We start from the raw sequence: 17,075 nt of genomic DNA, 5'->3' as shown, positions 1-17,075 counted from the left end.
CCCACATCCCACCTGTTCCTGTAGCCATTCCTGAGGATTTCAAGCATGGAATTTCTGCAGTGGTACTCAAAATTAAATTCCTAGAGAAGCCCTATTATTAGCATCCAGAGCTTTCTTAGAAAAGCTAGATCAACTCAATCAGAAATGTGCGGTTAGATACAGAACTCTGGGGTATACAAGCCCTTTAAATAATTCCAACACATGTTTGAGCTTGAGTAACACTACTGCAGAGATTCACAGTTTGGTTCCCACTGGTGTAGTAAGTAGAATTCTGGCCTATCATTCAGTGAATCTGGAATATAATGGTGGCTCTAATTGATTAATCCTATGAATTTGGATAGGTCATCAATTCTGTTTTTAGCCTACAGTTTTTGTGTAAAATTCTGATAGCTATTTTATCTTTCTCATGGGTGGTATGAGAATAGTAATAATTTTGAAATTTAAAAATTTTAAAAGTACTTTAGTTGTAAGAAATGTCAAATACATCAATGTTGTAGAATAGAACAATCAGACTCATTTTAATATAGGAATTGCATATAATCAGTAGGATTTATTCAAATTGATATATTAGAGAAAGTATTTAAAAAAAATAAAATTTACAACTTTAAGTATATTATTTAAAGGATAAATACAACAAAAATTCAAAGTGTCTTAAACATCTAGGCATAAAATTATCTAGATTTATTTTGTATAGTTCAGATATTTATTGAGAAAATGCAAAGTTCCAGGACAGAATAAAATTAATATTTGTTGGTCATTTTTATGTCTAGGTAAAATGAATACATTGTTTATTTAGTCCTCAAAATAAATCTCTGTATTAATTTTGATTATTATTCATGTTTGATAAACAAGAAAACTAAAAACCTATATAGGTTTCATAATGTGCCCAAAGACACCTAATGATTGAGTGCTGAAGGTCAGATTAAAATTTAGACACATCTGGCTAGATGTGGTGTGACACACCTCCTGAGTCGCTGAGGCGAGAGAATAGCAAGTTCAAAGCCAGCTCAGGCAAGATCCTGAATCAAAAATGTGGCATATATACCCAATGGAATATTACTCAGCAACAGAAGAGAATAAAATCATGGAATTTGCAGGTAAATGGATGGAGTTAGAGAAGATAATGCTAAGTGAAGTTAGCCAATCCAAAATAACAAAATGCCGAATGTTTTCTTTGATATAAGGAAGCTGATTCATACTGGGATAGTGATAGGGAGCACAGGAGGAATAGACAAACTCTAGTTAGGGAAGCGGGGTTGGAGAGGAAGGGAAGGGGAAAGGGGTTAGAAATGATAGTGGGACGTGATGGACATCATTATCCAAAGTACATGTATGAAGGAATGAATTGGTGTGAATATACTTTGTATACAGAGTATGAAAAATTGTGCTCTCTCTATATAGAATAAGATATATATAATTATATATATCTATAATAAGTAATAAGAATTGTAATGCATTTTGCTGATATATATATATATTTTTTTAAAAAGTCCGTAGATGTATCTCAGTGGTAGAACATTTGCCTAGTATGCATGAGTCTTTGAGCTTAATCTCCAGTACCACAATAAAAGAAGAGAAAGAAATATAGATTAGACCTATTTAATGAAAAGTTTTATAACAACACTCTTTCTGAAAACATAGGACCTAATTTGAGATAAAAGTACTTTTCAGATATTTTATTTATTGAACTAATTGGGGTATTAAAATATGAGAAAATTCCTAACATTTCTTTTGAAGATTTCATTCAACAAAATTAAATCCTTTGTTTATATTTAAGACATTTTAAGAATTACCAAGACCTTCTCTGTAATTACTGAAAATTATAGAGAAGGTATTTGTAAATAAGAATTGAAATCCAGACACCAAGAAAAGATGAATTGATGGTATAAGCATTTGAACTTTAATACAGAGAATGACACCTTAATCAAGAAAGGGGCTGAAAGAAAAAAAATGGCTGTTTGTAAGTACATCAGATAAAGGATTAAGATTTATAATACATAGAAACGTCTATAAATCAATAAGACAAAAATGATGAACAGCTTAATAGTTACATTAGCAAACTTGCAAAGAGGAAATTAATAGTATACATGTAAATCTTTAGTAAAGATATAAAATGAGGTTCATCTTCAAAATCCAAGAGAGTCACATAAAAACAATAATGCTGGAAGACTGCCATGAAAAAGAAATGATTCATTGTCAGTGTTGTTCAAGGTACTGGGAAACAGATGCTTTCATATACTGTTGGTAAGAATGTAAATTTTAATGGATGATTGGGATAGACAATGGAAGTAAACATTTGACAGTAACTGTGCAAGTTTCATGCTCATACATCATTTGAGACATTAATTTTTTTGCAGATTTATTCTATAGAAATGTTGCATAAGTCTTCTCAGATATATATATATATATATATATATATATATATATATATATACCTCAGAATATATATATATATATTTTCAATGAGCTTATTTGTGGCCATGTTTGTAGTAGTTTGTAGTAGCAACATTTTAGGCAAAAACCCATTAATTACTAAATTGTTTTACAAGTGTTTCATACCACATTGTTGGCCATTATATAATAATCACTACAGGTTGATATCTGACACAGAAAAATACACATAATATATCATTAAAGCACAAAAACCAAATCAAGCCTCAAAGCATTCACAAATGGTATGGCTAGACTGACCACATTAAACATTTTTACACATAGGCACATATATGAAATTCATATACATTCAACTATATAAAAATGAAACTATGATATATGTGGCTTATTTTGGACCTTGATAAAACAAATTTGAATACCAGCTGTCCTACTTTCAGACAAAAGTAGAAGGAGGGTTTGTACATGAGATTTTGATTATGCTTTAGAAAATATTTGCATTAAATTAGCTGTGAATAATTGAAGTTCCTAAAGTGAAGGTCTGTTTTAGGTGGTCCTATGTTTGACAAAACACGTCATGAATGATATTCTTTATTCTCTCACCGTGTAAAAGCAGCCATGGGAAGAGGCAGTGAAGGAAATGGCAGGTGGATTTTTAGCACAATTTTATATATTCATCAATTTTAAGTGGTTCCTTCCACAGTAATCCTCTTCCATTGAAACTAAACCTCAGAGAAAGTCTTACTCTGCAACCCAGCTTGTGTCATCAATACTTAGAATAAAGTATTCAGGATAAACTTTGTAATGGACAAAACACATTGAAAAAGAACAATGATCATTAAGACTTCTATCCTACCCCCTTCTGAGGAGTGCTAGTTATTTACAACCTGCCACATGCCCAAGAAACAACTACAATTCACTGGAAGAAGAAACTAAAGCAAGAGGGACCTGGAAATGTATAGACTTCATAATTCTCAGATGTATGAGGGGGAATACTTACACACATTCCCTACTGAGCCTATATTACCTTAATAATTAAAAATTGGGAGAATTAAAACTACCTTATAAATATAAACATAAAGTAGTACTTAAATTTCCCTATATTTTTGTATTATTGTACCTCTGCTGGTATTTTCACTACTGAATGTTTTCAGAGAAATTTACCTAATCATCCCTGCTGAGTTGCTCAGCACCAAGAAGTGCCCTGGTTACTGTAGGAACTAGTCTCTCCCCATCACTCTCAATATCTTGATTTACTGTGGGATTCATTAGCAAAATTGCAACTCTGCACCAACACCCCAGCCACTTCCCTGCTCCATTCATACAAGTACTTCTGGGGAAATTCATGAAAGCAAGCTGATCTGTGTTACTAGAAATTCATAATAACTAAAATTTTATTCCAAAGTCTCCTCTCCAGCATTTCCACCTCTAGTCTCAGAAGATGACATTTTTTTTTTTTTTTTCCTGCCGGATGGGCAATAGAAGAAGCGTTGTCAGTAATGATTCAACCCAGTTTTCGGTATTTCCATCTATTTCTTCTGTCACTTTTCCTTTTTCTTTCAATTCAGTAAAAATGTCTTGACACATGTATCCACAACCCCATTTTATTTACTTCTAAGGTTTTTAAGATTAGAAATTAAAGTCCAGGTCTGAACTCACATTTTTTACTTCTCATTACTATTCCCGCTTGCTTCTCCTTTCCAAACTTGACTACATATGTGAAACCATAAAATCCTCATTCACCCCTGTTAAAATGAATGTCATGCTGGGTGTGGTGGCACATGCCTCTAATCCCAGTGGGAGACTGAGGCAAGAAAATCAAAAAATAAAAAAGGGTTGGGGATGTAATTCAGTGGTGAAGTGCTGCTGTATTCAATTCCCAGTACCACACACACACACACACACACACACACACACACGAGAGAGAGAGAGAGAGAGAGAGAGAGAGAGAGAGAGAGAGAGAGAGAGAGAGAGAGAGAGAGAGAGAGAGAGAAATGTGTTCCTTTCTTTGCTATCCAAGGATCTCACTTACATTACTTACATATTATTGTCCTCTTTTCTGTATGTCTTTTTCACTCCCTCCTACTTCCCATCCCAGGTTTACTTCTACCAGCATAGAACTCCCATCTTCAAAAAGTTCATATTCCATGCAGATACATCCACAGTTCTCTTTTCCCTTTGCTATGATTTAAAAATGGTCCAAAGGTCCATGTGGTAAAGGTTGGTCCCCAGGGTGTCCCTACTGGGAGGCGATGGAATCTTTAAAAGATGAGGTCTAGTGGGAGGTCCTTAGGTCACTGGTGATATAAGGTAGAGTTGACCGACATCTTGAGTTCTTGCAAGAAATTGCTATAAATAAAGATAGTGTGTTCCCCAAACCCATCCCTTTCAGCTCCTGGTTGGAGATGTAATCACTTTCTTGCTCCTGCACATTCTTCTGCCATTGCTATCAGCACCTGGAGGTGGTGTAGCCAAGCGACCTATCTCATTGAGCATATGCTATGTCATTTGATCTCTGGACCTCCATAACTGTGAACTAAATTGACCTCTTTTCTTCATAAGTAACCTGAATCCGGTATTTCATAAATACCTAATAAACCCTTTTACAACAATATACCTTGAAAGAGTTGAGAAAACTCACTAAATGCACTTATTGTCATGCCTTTCTTGATCTATTTTGTATCTGTTATTCCATAGAGATTGATCTTATCCAGGACATCAATCATATGCACAATACCAAATCAAATGTTCATTGTTCATATTTTATATTATATATTATTTTACCTACTAGCATTTGAATCTGTTGCTCTTGTTTTGAAAAAGTTGGCTTGGATTCCAGAATATCACACATTCCTATTTCAATATAGAGTCTACTGAATTTTCTATGTAGATGATTATAATTGCCTGGATTATGACAATTTCATTTTTTCCCTCCTAATATTTAAAGTTCTTTTCCCCCCACAAATTATTACAAAGCACAGGAAATTGTGAATCTTATTGTGAGAGCAAATCCTTGCTTGTTATATATAGCAAATACACCATTCTTCTTTAAAGAAGGTCCAGTTTCTGTTATGTGGCATTTATCAAGTTAAGAGATTTTTCGCTTTTTGCAGTTTTAAAAGAAATTCAGAAAATAAGTCTTACATATTTTTAAACTGACTATCATAACATTTATTTATTTATTAACTTATTTATAAAACAACTTGTATAGCACTAAGAATACATGTATTGCTTGAACATTTGCTAATATCCACCCACAAATTAGGGAAGGGAAAATGATGCATAACAATTTTTTCACTCTTTGTTGATCTGTCTTGAGTTCATTTCTGTTCTCTTTTGAATAAAATTTCGTAATTTAATTGTCCAGCCATGACCCCAAGGCGGAGACAAAGAAGTACATTTGTCTGAGTGCTTTAATTTGGTTTTGTCCTCCTCATTCAGACTTCCCTGACTTCGTACCTTTGGAGTGGTCCCTCTAGCAGGTTCTCAATTCTGCCACTGCCCCTTGTTGTATTGGCTGGGGGATGTGCATCGTGCCTGTGGCTTCTGAGCCTGCACTGCTATTAGTAGTGTAATAGTTCTGGCTTTGGTTATGCTTAACACTCTGGATTTTCAGTTTCAACTCTGTTTTAGGCCTCCAAGGATTCTCGCTGACTTGTCTAGCAAGCTCAGCTGTGCAAGCGAAATAATCTTGTTGCATTTGCATTCCTGTTTTCTAGCAAGAGATCCTGTGTCATATTGCAAAATGCAGAAGTCCCATTTACTGTGACTTTTCTTAAAACAGTTCTTTTAATAATTTTGGGAGTGTTGTAAAGCAAAGATTTCCTGCTATCATTCTACTTATTTCTATTTGAAAATTGCTAATTATTATGAAAAATATAAAGAATATATGAAGTGTATAAGTACATTTTAAAGATAACAAGTGAACATCTGTCTACCCATCACCTAGATTAATAAAAAATATACCACTTGTGCCTCAGAAATGCCTCTGTCCTCTCAACACTCACAGCCTCATGAAAAACCTCCCTCCATCAGATGGCAAATTTTCTGACTCTGAAGTTAATAATCCCCTGCTTTTCCTTTATAGTTTTACCACCTTTGTGTGTGGGTTCCAACCATGTAATGTTCAGATTTTTGCTGGAATTTAACTTTATGCAAGTGTTGTCTAGCTATACTTTTTTCTTGAATTTTTGCTTAAACTATTAAGATATTAATTCTTATGTAGATATATTACAGGCATGATTTATATATGATGTGTTATATCATTTTTAATTAAAGGACATTAGGACTGATTATATATTTACATGTTTATGTTTATTGTTTACATATATCAATACATATGTGCAATTATAAAAATAATATAAAATTTCTAGTTTCTTGTTTGACATTTGTTCTAGGCATTGGGATACCATTGAGTGGTATAGCTGGTCCATAGGCTTGTACATATCCAGCCTTGCTAGAAAGCAGCAAAATGTTTTCAGAAGGGTTTCAAAAAATATCATTCCCATCAGCAGTAAACAAAACTTCCTAATTTGCTAATTATCCTACTCAACACATAATTTTATCCACCATTTTACTTTTTTTCAACTTGGCAGGTGTGTAATACTATATTATTTTGGGTTTAATTTGCATTTCCTGATTACCAACAATGTTCAGAATCTTTTCATATATTTCATACTTTTTCTTTTATGATTTAATACTGCTATGATTTAAATATGTCCCATTGAAAGCATGTACTGGAAAGTTAATTTCCAACTCAACATCATTGGGATGGATTAATGCCAATCATAAAAGGACTTGAGGCTGTAACTTTGATCTTTGCCCTTTCACCATGGGATAACAATGTAAGGCCTTTGCCAGACTCCAGCACCCAGAACTGGACTTCCCAGCATCTGTAACTATGTGCAATAAATTTTCTTATTTTTACCAATTAGCCAGTCTGTGATACTCTTATTATGGTAACACAAAATGAACTGAGACAAATACTCTTTTCCCTATCTTGGTTCATTAGACATTTTTAAAAAAAAAATTTTTTTAATTGTAGTTGAACACAATATCTTTATTTTCTTTCTTTATTTTTATGTGGTGCTGAGGATCAAACTCACGGCCTCGCACTTTTAGGCAAGCACTCTACTGCTGAGAAGTTCCAAATACATCAGACACTAAGCTCTTACTAGCTATATATGCTGTGAATATCTTTTTCCCATAGCATGGCTTGGTGCATCCTGGCTTTTGCATCCCTTATGGTTGTTTTGAATAATAATTAATGTACTTAACTTTAACATAATTGATTTTTTTCCCATTGTAGTTTGGACACTTTTGGGTATCAAGCCATTTCAATCTTTAACTGTAGATTATGACACCACCAGGGAGGTACTAACTGCTGCATTTAATTACAGTTTTCCATCTTGTTAATGAACCTCACTGCAAATTTGACATCTTTAGTTATTGCTTCTTTTCAAATGCTCTTCTCTTTGCTTTTGTGACAACTTCTTGTTTCCCCTTCCACTGGTCTTTGTCTTCTAAGTGAGATTGTATTCTCTTACATGTTAATAAAGTTATTCTTTGTCCACATTCTGTACTTAGCCTGTACTTATTCTCCCCCTTCAGTATTTCTGAGTAACCTCTCTTACTCTCATGGTTTCACTTGTCACCTTCCAGCTAAGCCATTTCCTGGGTGCTCTTGGTCTCTTATCTAGCTGGAGCTAGACATTTGCACTTGGGTTTCACATAGTGAACTCAAATACAATCTTAAATTCTCTCTGTTTTAGAGAATTCTTTTGTACTATATGATATGGTGGTTCTGCTATTCTGATATGCCACCTAATGTCATTCTTAATAACTCATTTTATATGCCACTACATCTTAATAACAGCATCATATTTTCTTTTGTAGGTATTTTTCAACTCTACCTATTTCTTTTCATGCACATTATCAACCTTTGTGTTTATTTTCATTTTATGTAGAAGTCATTATTTTTTCTTGACAGATTTCATAACTCTAAAACTCACCTTCACCACCAGAAAACTTACTGGAGTTTTATGATATCAGTAAACACTATCATTTTTCTGCCCTACATTTTCTGAATTAGAAATCTAATTAGAGAATAAATGTAGATTCTACTATGGAAAAGCAGACAGCAGAGTATGGCTTCATAAAAGGACAGATCTACACCCCCCTCTAAATTAGGCAGGCAGCTGCATCTGGTCATCCAAACAGTGGAGTGATCAGCTCTCCCTGTGGTATCAAAGGTTATTCCTCTAAGCTACTGCTGAGTAGAGAGGGGTGAAAGGGGGGACCCCTCCCAGAAGGCAGGCATACCTACCTAACAAGATAACTTCAAAGAGGTAGCTCACTTCCCCCAGACTCTTCACTTAGGTGTTTTCGTTCACACTCAGTGTGAGGCATGTTGCATCAGAAAAGAGGAAACCTAAATTACTACCTGCTTCCTGGTCCTGAGGCCCCCCGCACATGGCTAGATGGCACCTGACAATCAGCCAGGAGGCGGTGCTGTGGGTTGTGATGAAAAAATCAGACAACCTCTAGGATTGGCTCAGAACCCTTCTGTCCCCGAGGACAGCTCCTGTCTCCCATGATGGCCTGTAGGATGGGTGTAGATGTAAATTCTCCCCACCCTGCTGACCTTTACCCTGATTGGCTCCTGTACATTATATTAGCTGTGTGTGTTTTCTCATTAAAGAGATCCTGCTTTGACTGGTCTCCCTGATGTGTCTGATTGTCTTCCAGCAGGGGAGGGCTGGATGCTGGCGGTCAGTCGACCTTTGCCTTTCTTGGCTTGTCCTGATCAGGGCATGCTCTCCCCAATCTCTCCGCAGGGAAGGAAGGAACGGGGGCTAAAAACCCCAACACTCAGGGGGAAGTAATAAGTGATGGATAGGGAAAACAGGCATGCGTGTTTATAGGGACTGTCTAAAACAAAGAGCATGGCTTTTTCTTTAACAAAACCCCAAAAGCCTTTCAATACTTACTCTTTTCCTATAAGACACTCTCCAAGCTCTTTAATGAGGTATAGAAGACAACACTTTTTTCTTCCTTTACTATGTTCTCTGGCCTCCACCATCTTGCTATATTTTCTTACTTGAACTTCAAAATCCAGCAGCACTGCTTGTAACTTCTAGCATTTTCTGTGCCTTGTCTTGACTTTATTCTTCTTAATGTCCTAACTCTTCTTCCTGGAACATTCCTTAAATTTATCACACATATATCAGTATCTGTCTATCTTCTATTTCTTTGTGTTCTTGAAGTCTCGGTCTCTGCTTGAGCTTTTTTTTTTTTTTTCCAGAAAACTTTGTATGTCCTCCACTCCAACTCCCGAAATGACATTTCTGTGATGAACCTGTGTTGTAATGATCTCTATATATGTATGTATCCCCAACTAGGCTATAAACTTTCCAATTTAGTTATCCTCAGAAACCAAGAACATTGCAGACGTTTAAAATATTTGATAGGTGAATCTTGGTTTCCTTTAAACTTTTGATCTAGTTGTTGAATATCAGTAATGTTTTTCCTCTTGGATTTGACAATAGATTTGTCTTCCTAGCTTTAATGCCTTCTGTTTTCTTTTAGGTATGAGTTCATCCCTAACCTTTCTTGACCTCAACCAACTCCCACTAGTCAGCCAAGTCCTTCAGGGGCCTATCACAAGTTCACCTGCACTTAGCCTGCACTGGACAGACAAAAGGGACCTCCTTTTTGTCTTCCTCTGTCTCATTTCCTCTAGAGATTGCAGCTTAGAACTATATGTAGGATATAACAAATGAAAACTCTCTGATGTCTGTACTAAGGGAAAAAAAGACTTTTTTTCTTAGCAAACATTTATTAAATATTACAGTAATTTTTTTTACAGGGTGATCAGATGATCGTGCCAGTTTTATAACAGAAAATCTAATGCAGGGAACAATTGTAAATTATGATCAAATAAAAATTTTCAAAATTAATCTGGAATAATTCTCATAATACACATAAGTTACTGTAGATATGGTTATGATACTAACAGCAAATAGTTCTTATAAATAACTGTTAGGTATAGAAGACAACACTTTTTTTCCTTATATTCTTTCCTTATAGTGAAACCGATTATCAGCATTTCTCTTTATTCATTTTCTTGTATCTAGAAGCAGCAATGAATACTGGTAGTTTTCCTTTATGGCACGTGCAGTTTCATCCCTATCTCTTGCACTATATGTCTAATGATAACCTTCCCACCTGATAATTCTTAGAGGAATAGATATTTTGTCACTTCTTATTCAGATACTTTGGAAGAAGAGGCCACAGATGGCTGAGTCCTCAAATCACCAACTGACCAGTACGAAATAGAAGAGAAAAAATAGCTTTTTAGCCAACAGTAGTGCACAAGGGTATTGCATTGGTTACATTTTGTTGTTTGTAAGCAACAAACAATGACTTCATTTGAGGCTTAGTTTCTGTAACTTAGTTTCTTAACTTCTGTAACTTCTGTAACTTAGTTTCTTAACTTAGATCCTGGAATTAGGTTTGTGTTCTAGCCAAAACAATTTTACACAAACAACTTAAACAAGGCTTTCGCAGGCTCTTTGTACTTTCCCATGGTACTCTATGATATGCTAACTGTAGCTACAACTGTTTAAAGATCTACTTCATATCACACGTTTATATCATCATATCTGTACTTAAGCATCATAGTTAAATCCATCATCAGCCATGCCTATAATTCTGATAAGATCCATTTTGCTTTTAGGAATTAATTCCTTTTACCTCTTTTTCACAATCTTAAATTTTTCTTACTTTCAATGATAAGGGGTTTTAAATTTTATCTGTAAACATGTCTACCAATTATTTCTAGCCAACACAAAACAGTTTATATTGTTTCTTAAAAAAACATTTTGGTGTTTTCCCTATCAATTTATTCCAATGGAAAGGAAAAGAAGAATCTTCTGGACACTGCTAGATAACATGGTGAAAAGATATAGGAAGGCAGGGGACATTATATCCTTGATTTCTCACACAATTAAATATCCTTGCCTGCACACTGCCAGTTTTTCTCTGACCATATGTGATGGTTTAGATGTGAGGTGTTCTCCAAAATTTCCTGTGTTACTGCAGGAATGTTTAGACCTGCAGTAATTACCAAATTATGAAAGCTATAACCTAATCAGTGAGTTAATTCATTTAATGATTAACAATTTGAATGGATTAACTAGATGGTAACTACAGGCAAATGGGCCACTGTGGGCATGCCTTGGGGATTTTATCTTTTGTTCCTGGCCCTTCCCATTCTCTCTACTTTCTGGCTGCCATGAGATGACCAGGTTTTCTCTGCCACATCCTTCTATCATGATATTCTTCCTCACCTTGGGCTCAGAGTGATCCAGTTGGCTGACCAAGGACTGAACCTCTGAAACTGTGAGTTCAAAATAAACTATTCCTCCTCCACATTGTTTTATTCAGGTATTTTGGTCACAACAATGAAAAGTTGAAGAGCACACTTTACAAGTCTCTTTTGCAGGTTAACCATAAATCAAGGCTCCATTGACCATCTATCAAACTTAAAGTCAAGTGCCTCAAAAACCATACTTTATGCAGAATTTCCTTTAAGTGTATATATTTTAATAAATTGAGTCTGATTGAAAGTATGTCCTTACTTCCTTCATTAAACATCCACAAACTAAATTCTCCATTATTTTTTAATAATAAGAATTAGTGAATTGCTGCCTTTTATACTGGTTATAATTTTGATTTTGGTTTTTGCTCTCTAGACAATTTTTAAGGTAAAGTTTTGTTTCCAAGTGAACAGTAATGAAGGGAAGGTCATGACTTCCTCAAGCAAGGAAGCTTTTTTTGGAGAGCATTTCACAAGTCCTTTGGGTCTTCAAAGAAATCCTGATTTCAATTTTTAGGTTATAACTTAAAGAAAAACAAACAAACAAAAAAAAAAACCATAGGGTCTTATCTTATATATAAGAGATCTGAAAATTTTCTGCATACAATTGAAGTTGTAATTCATTAACACAAACTCTGTGACCTTGGTTTTCAGGAGTATTAGCCCTGCAGTTAGGAGGAACAAGAACTTATTCCAGCAATGTTATATGATTTCTCAGGTTCAGTTCCTGACTTAAGGCAATGATTTTGAGGTTAAAGATTTTCTTTTGCTCTGTTATCCAATATTACTAAGAAACCACCATCTTATCTTGTATTTATATGAAATTATTCAATTCATTTAAATTGGTATAATGGCACCACCTATCTGATCCCCTAGACCTTCAAATTCCATGTTAACCTTATCTTAGGTTCACACAAGTAAGAGGTATTCATCATGGGCTATTGCTTACCTATCTTCACTATATAAATAGGATTTTCTTTTAATTTTATCTGTGTTTAGATTCTAACCTATAGAGAATATCTCATGCTGTCTTTGAAGATTTGCTGAGTGTGACCATTCATTTTGTTCTGATTCTTAAGTCAGCTAGAGTTTTCAGGATAGTAAATTGGCTCTTACTAAATTAGATGGAAAAAAGTAGGGACAGACAAAATTGAAAAGATATTAAGGCATTTCCAGTAAATGAAAGGAACGCTGAATATGAACATTGGTGAGAATTTGGAAGGGGTCATTTCTTAGGGTACTAACAATTTATTGCTGTTCTTAGGCACTCTTTTCATGTGGCTCAGCTTCAATGGTCATTTAAAAATGATTTAGGCCATTTAAAAATTGATCTAAAGTAGGTATTTGGGTCATTTTTTGTATGTAAAATTGTATATAAAAAGGATAGGAAAAATATCCATTATAGTGAATGAGAAAGAATATGAATAAAGTTTTAAGTTTTAGCATCTGGAAGTAATGACCCAGAGTAGAGTGGGTAAATGAAAAAATAAGTTAATGAAAAAAAATCTTTGATAGAATCAGTTTTAATTAGTAGAATATTATCCAAGGGGAAGTGTCTATCAAATAGTTAAAAATTAGATATTAGAGTATATCTTTGAGGAGAATAAATATTTGAAAATTATTTTATAAACAAGAAATTTAAAGTACTGGGTTTAATGTGGATTCTTTGAAAAAGAGTATGTTGAGAAAAGGCCAAAAATGATCCAAGCAGATGTCCATATTTAGCAGAGCTGGAGTAAGAGTAAGATAAATTAAAGTATCAAGTTTAGAAATATAGTCATGGAGGGTAGAGAAAAAAAAGAACTTTTCCATGTCAGGAAAATATTTTAATATAGCATATTTTATTTTCTAGCCAATATCATACTCAATCAGAAAAATTAAAATAATTTCTATTAAAATAAAAATATAGATTTCCAGTCCATATGTTTTTTAATAATATTTATTTATAATAATAAAAAAAGCATCATGCTATTTAAAATCTTGCAGAATAAAAACCACAATGGAAAAAATTGCAGGGAGATAGCACAATACTTGAAAACTTTATTAGTGACACATATAAACCTAAGAAAAATGGCAGCACTGTTTTACATAGATTACATGGTTAGGAAATGCACAGATGTTACAATAAATATGGTACTTTATTTATTTATTACAATAAATATGGTACTTTATTTATCAAGTTTGCTGGTAGAACTGGGTATCAGAAAAGTTGTAGCTTATGGATTCATGTAAAATGGTGGAAAGAAGATTATCTTAGATTGGGTAGATGAGCATGAGTCTTGCTCATAACAAGAAGTAGTTGGTAGATGTTTGAGATGTGTGTCTGTGTGCTTTTTGTAAATGACTACATGACTCATTTCAGCTGGGTACAGCTTTCTGCATTCACCTAGTGTTTTGCACAAACATTGTGCATATAAGAAAACACAAAATCCAAATTGTTGCCTAATGTGTCTATTGTGTTATAATAAATTCACATTTCCAAAATAAATAAATAACAAAGAAATTGTTGCTATAATTTTCATAAGTAAACATTATCCTAAAATTGAGACTGATGACAAATTTATCTCATCTCTCTATATACACATTTTTGTAATCTGATTTAGCACCTCTCTTTATTATGAGGTAGTGTATGGAATGTACTTCTTTACCATTTGAATTTTAGGTTGTATATGTGCTATCCTTTGGCCAATGGTGCTTTACCAAGCATAGGATAAAAGGGGCTAGTACTTTAAGGTTTGTTTTCTCTTGCTAAATGATCCTAGGCTAGCCTGCTGAACACGAAAAGACTCACGGTCAAGTAATTTCCAGCTAACCTGGAGCCAATAGTCAGACATTAGAAGTACATCCTATATACCAGTCCAGTCAGGCTAGCCCAAACCAAAACTATTGCTTAGCCAGAACACAAAATTGTGAAAAATAACATTTTTTTTTGCTTTAAGATTCTTAATTTTAATTCTGAACTTGGAAGATTGACAGGAAAAATGATAGATAAAGGCAATAGAAAATAAAATAAAGCAGATATTGCTTGTATTGGAAAGGCAGGTAATTATTTGTATATACCATGATTATACATTTGGATAAATCCAAAAGGAAATTGGAAAATTGTTTTAAATCATTAGAACATGGAATTATTTTGTGGTTAATAAATAATTATACCAAAATAATTTTTATTTACTATGTTATAAAATTTTTTTGGTCTTTATCTTTAGTTTCTAATACAGCTCCAAAAGCTATTGGAAATTACTGAATGATAGGAATGTTCTTATTATGGCAATGATGTACCTTGTTGTGGAGCCCCTATGTAGCTTTACTATGGAGACTGATCACTAGAAAAATCAATCTAGTGATTTTTAGGGATGGCATGTTTACCCTTGATTTAATCAATTATGCCTACATAATAAACCCCTAACAAAATTCTCTGGATATGAAAGCTCTAGGGAGCTTTCTGATTGATGAATCTATTGATGTATTGGTAGGATGGTGCCTGAATCTATGGGGAAAAAATCTCCTGCTCTCAGGGCTCCTCCTATATCTTCTTCCACGTATTTCTTCACCTGACTGATCATCTCTACATCATTCATTATAGAATGGTAGTCATAAACAGTGTTTTCCCATTCTTTGAGTCACTCTAGTGAAATATAAAATCTCAGGAGGTTGTGGGAAGCCCCAAATAAGTAGTCAGCTGGGAATAAGTGCAAGTAACCCAAGGACCCCACTTGCAGCTGGCATCTAAAGTAAAGACAGTCTTACTGGAGACTGCCTTTCAAATTTTAGGATCTGATGCTATCTCAAGATAGATAAGGTCAGAATTAAACTGAATCATGAAATATCTAGTTGGTGTCAGAAAATTGGTATCAGAACCAATTAATATTGTTTAGAGGATGTATTATTAGGGCACAGCAAATATTAAGTACCCAAGTGTGAATTTAGCAAGAAATAAGTAGAACATTTTAAGATAACTGGACAACCCCCATAAGGTCTCTAGGGAAAGACTTGAAAATTATATCATCATCCTCCCTGAAAGCTTTCATATTGAAATCTCCATTAATTAAAAGGCTCATAGCAATTTATATGCTTATAGCAATTCTGAACCAGTATCAATGAGTTTTGGTAAATTTAACAAAATGATCCATGTTAAATTTGCAAGAAAAACATATTGTTACACTTTCTATCAAGATCCTACCAAGTAGGATCCTACCAAAAAATGCACATATAGTGAATTATAATAAAATGTGATTTAGACATAATTAAATAACTTCAAGGTTAAAGAGGAGAGTAAAATTATTAATTTTTGGATGGCAAAAGGAAAGTTTTGTCCTATCTATTTTGTTTTCCAGGATGAGAATAATTTCTCCAGATAAATAAAGTGGAGAGAAAATTCTGAGTAGAAGCAATAGTTTGAATAAAGACAAAAGAAAATATCCAAATTTATCATTGTATTTTATTCCCTGATGTAATTAGCCTTCTAGGATATTACAGTGTAATTTCCTACACATATTCTAGCATATTGATTACACCTGAATTCCCAGAAGAGATGGGTGGCCGTTGTGGTGGAGTGGATTTCTATCCATTAATAAAATGGGGTTCTGGCTATATTAATACAACTCTACCGTTTGATTATGAACCTTATAAAGGATCTGTCTTAGAGTTGACATCCCCAAGAAGCAGTGTCTTGGGTGCAAATTACTAATTTAAGGAGAAATCCCAGGAATTATACCCAAAGAAATAGGGAAAATGAGGTGGGAAAAAAGAAAAGTCAGCAAAGGTAGTGTCCATGAGTGGTTTACAGAGGACAACTTGAATGCAATCTCTTTAGGACTCCTTGAGTAATCAAACAGAACTTTCCCCACAATCTTCCCACATGGAGGACAATGTGTTTAACCACAAAAGTCCATCCTTGATTGGTTAACTGTTTACTTCTGGAGTATTAACTCATTTATATTTCTAAGTTGTGGCAAACTGGTTCAGAGAAAGTTCCTTGGATGACTGAAATAGCCCTTAGGCAGATAACAAAGAAGATATAAAGATACAAGGTAGGATGATGTTAGCTTTATAAAAACCCTACTACAACTGTTGGTGAAATCTATCTGGCTACATGTATATGGAAAAGGATATTAATAACTCCTAGAGTGTGTATATTTCCCAAAGATCTTCTGGAAAATATTCGATGATTAGTTTGGGTTTCCATACCTTTGGAGTCTTACTCAACATTATGAGGAAGGTTTGGGTTGTTTCTACACTCAGTACTGTCATTAGTGGTGATTAGAATATAAGTAGTGAGAAGGTGGATGTGACATATATGGGTTGA

This window comes from Ictidomys tridecemlineatus, chromosome 12 (genome assembly GCF_052094955.1).
Source record: "Ictidomys tridecemlineatus isolate mIctTri1 chromosome 12, mIctTri1.hap1, whole genome shotgun sequence".
Taxonomy (NCBI): domain Eukaryota; kingdom Metazoa; phylum Chordata; class Mammalia; order Rodentia; family Sciuridae; genus Ictidomys; species Ictidomys tridecemlineatus.
This window is presented reverse-complemented; position numbering follows the sequence as displayed.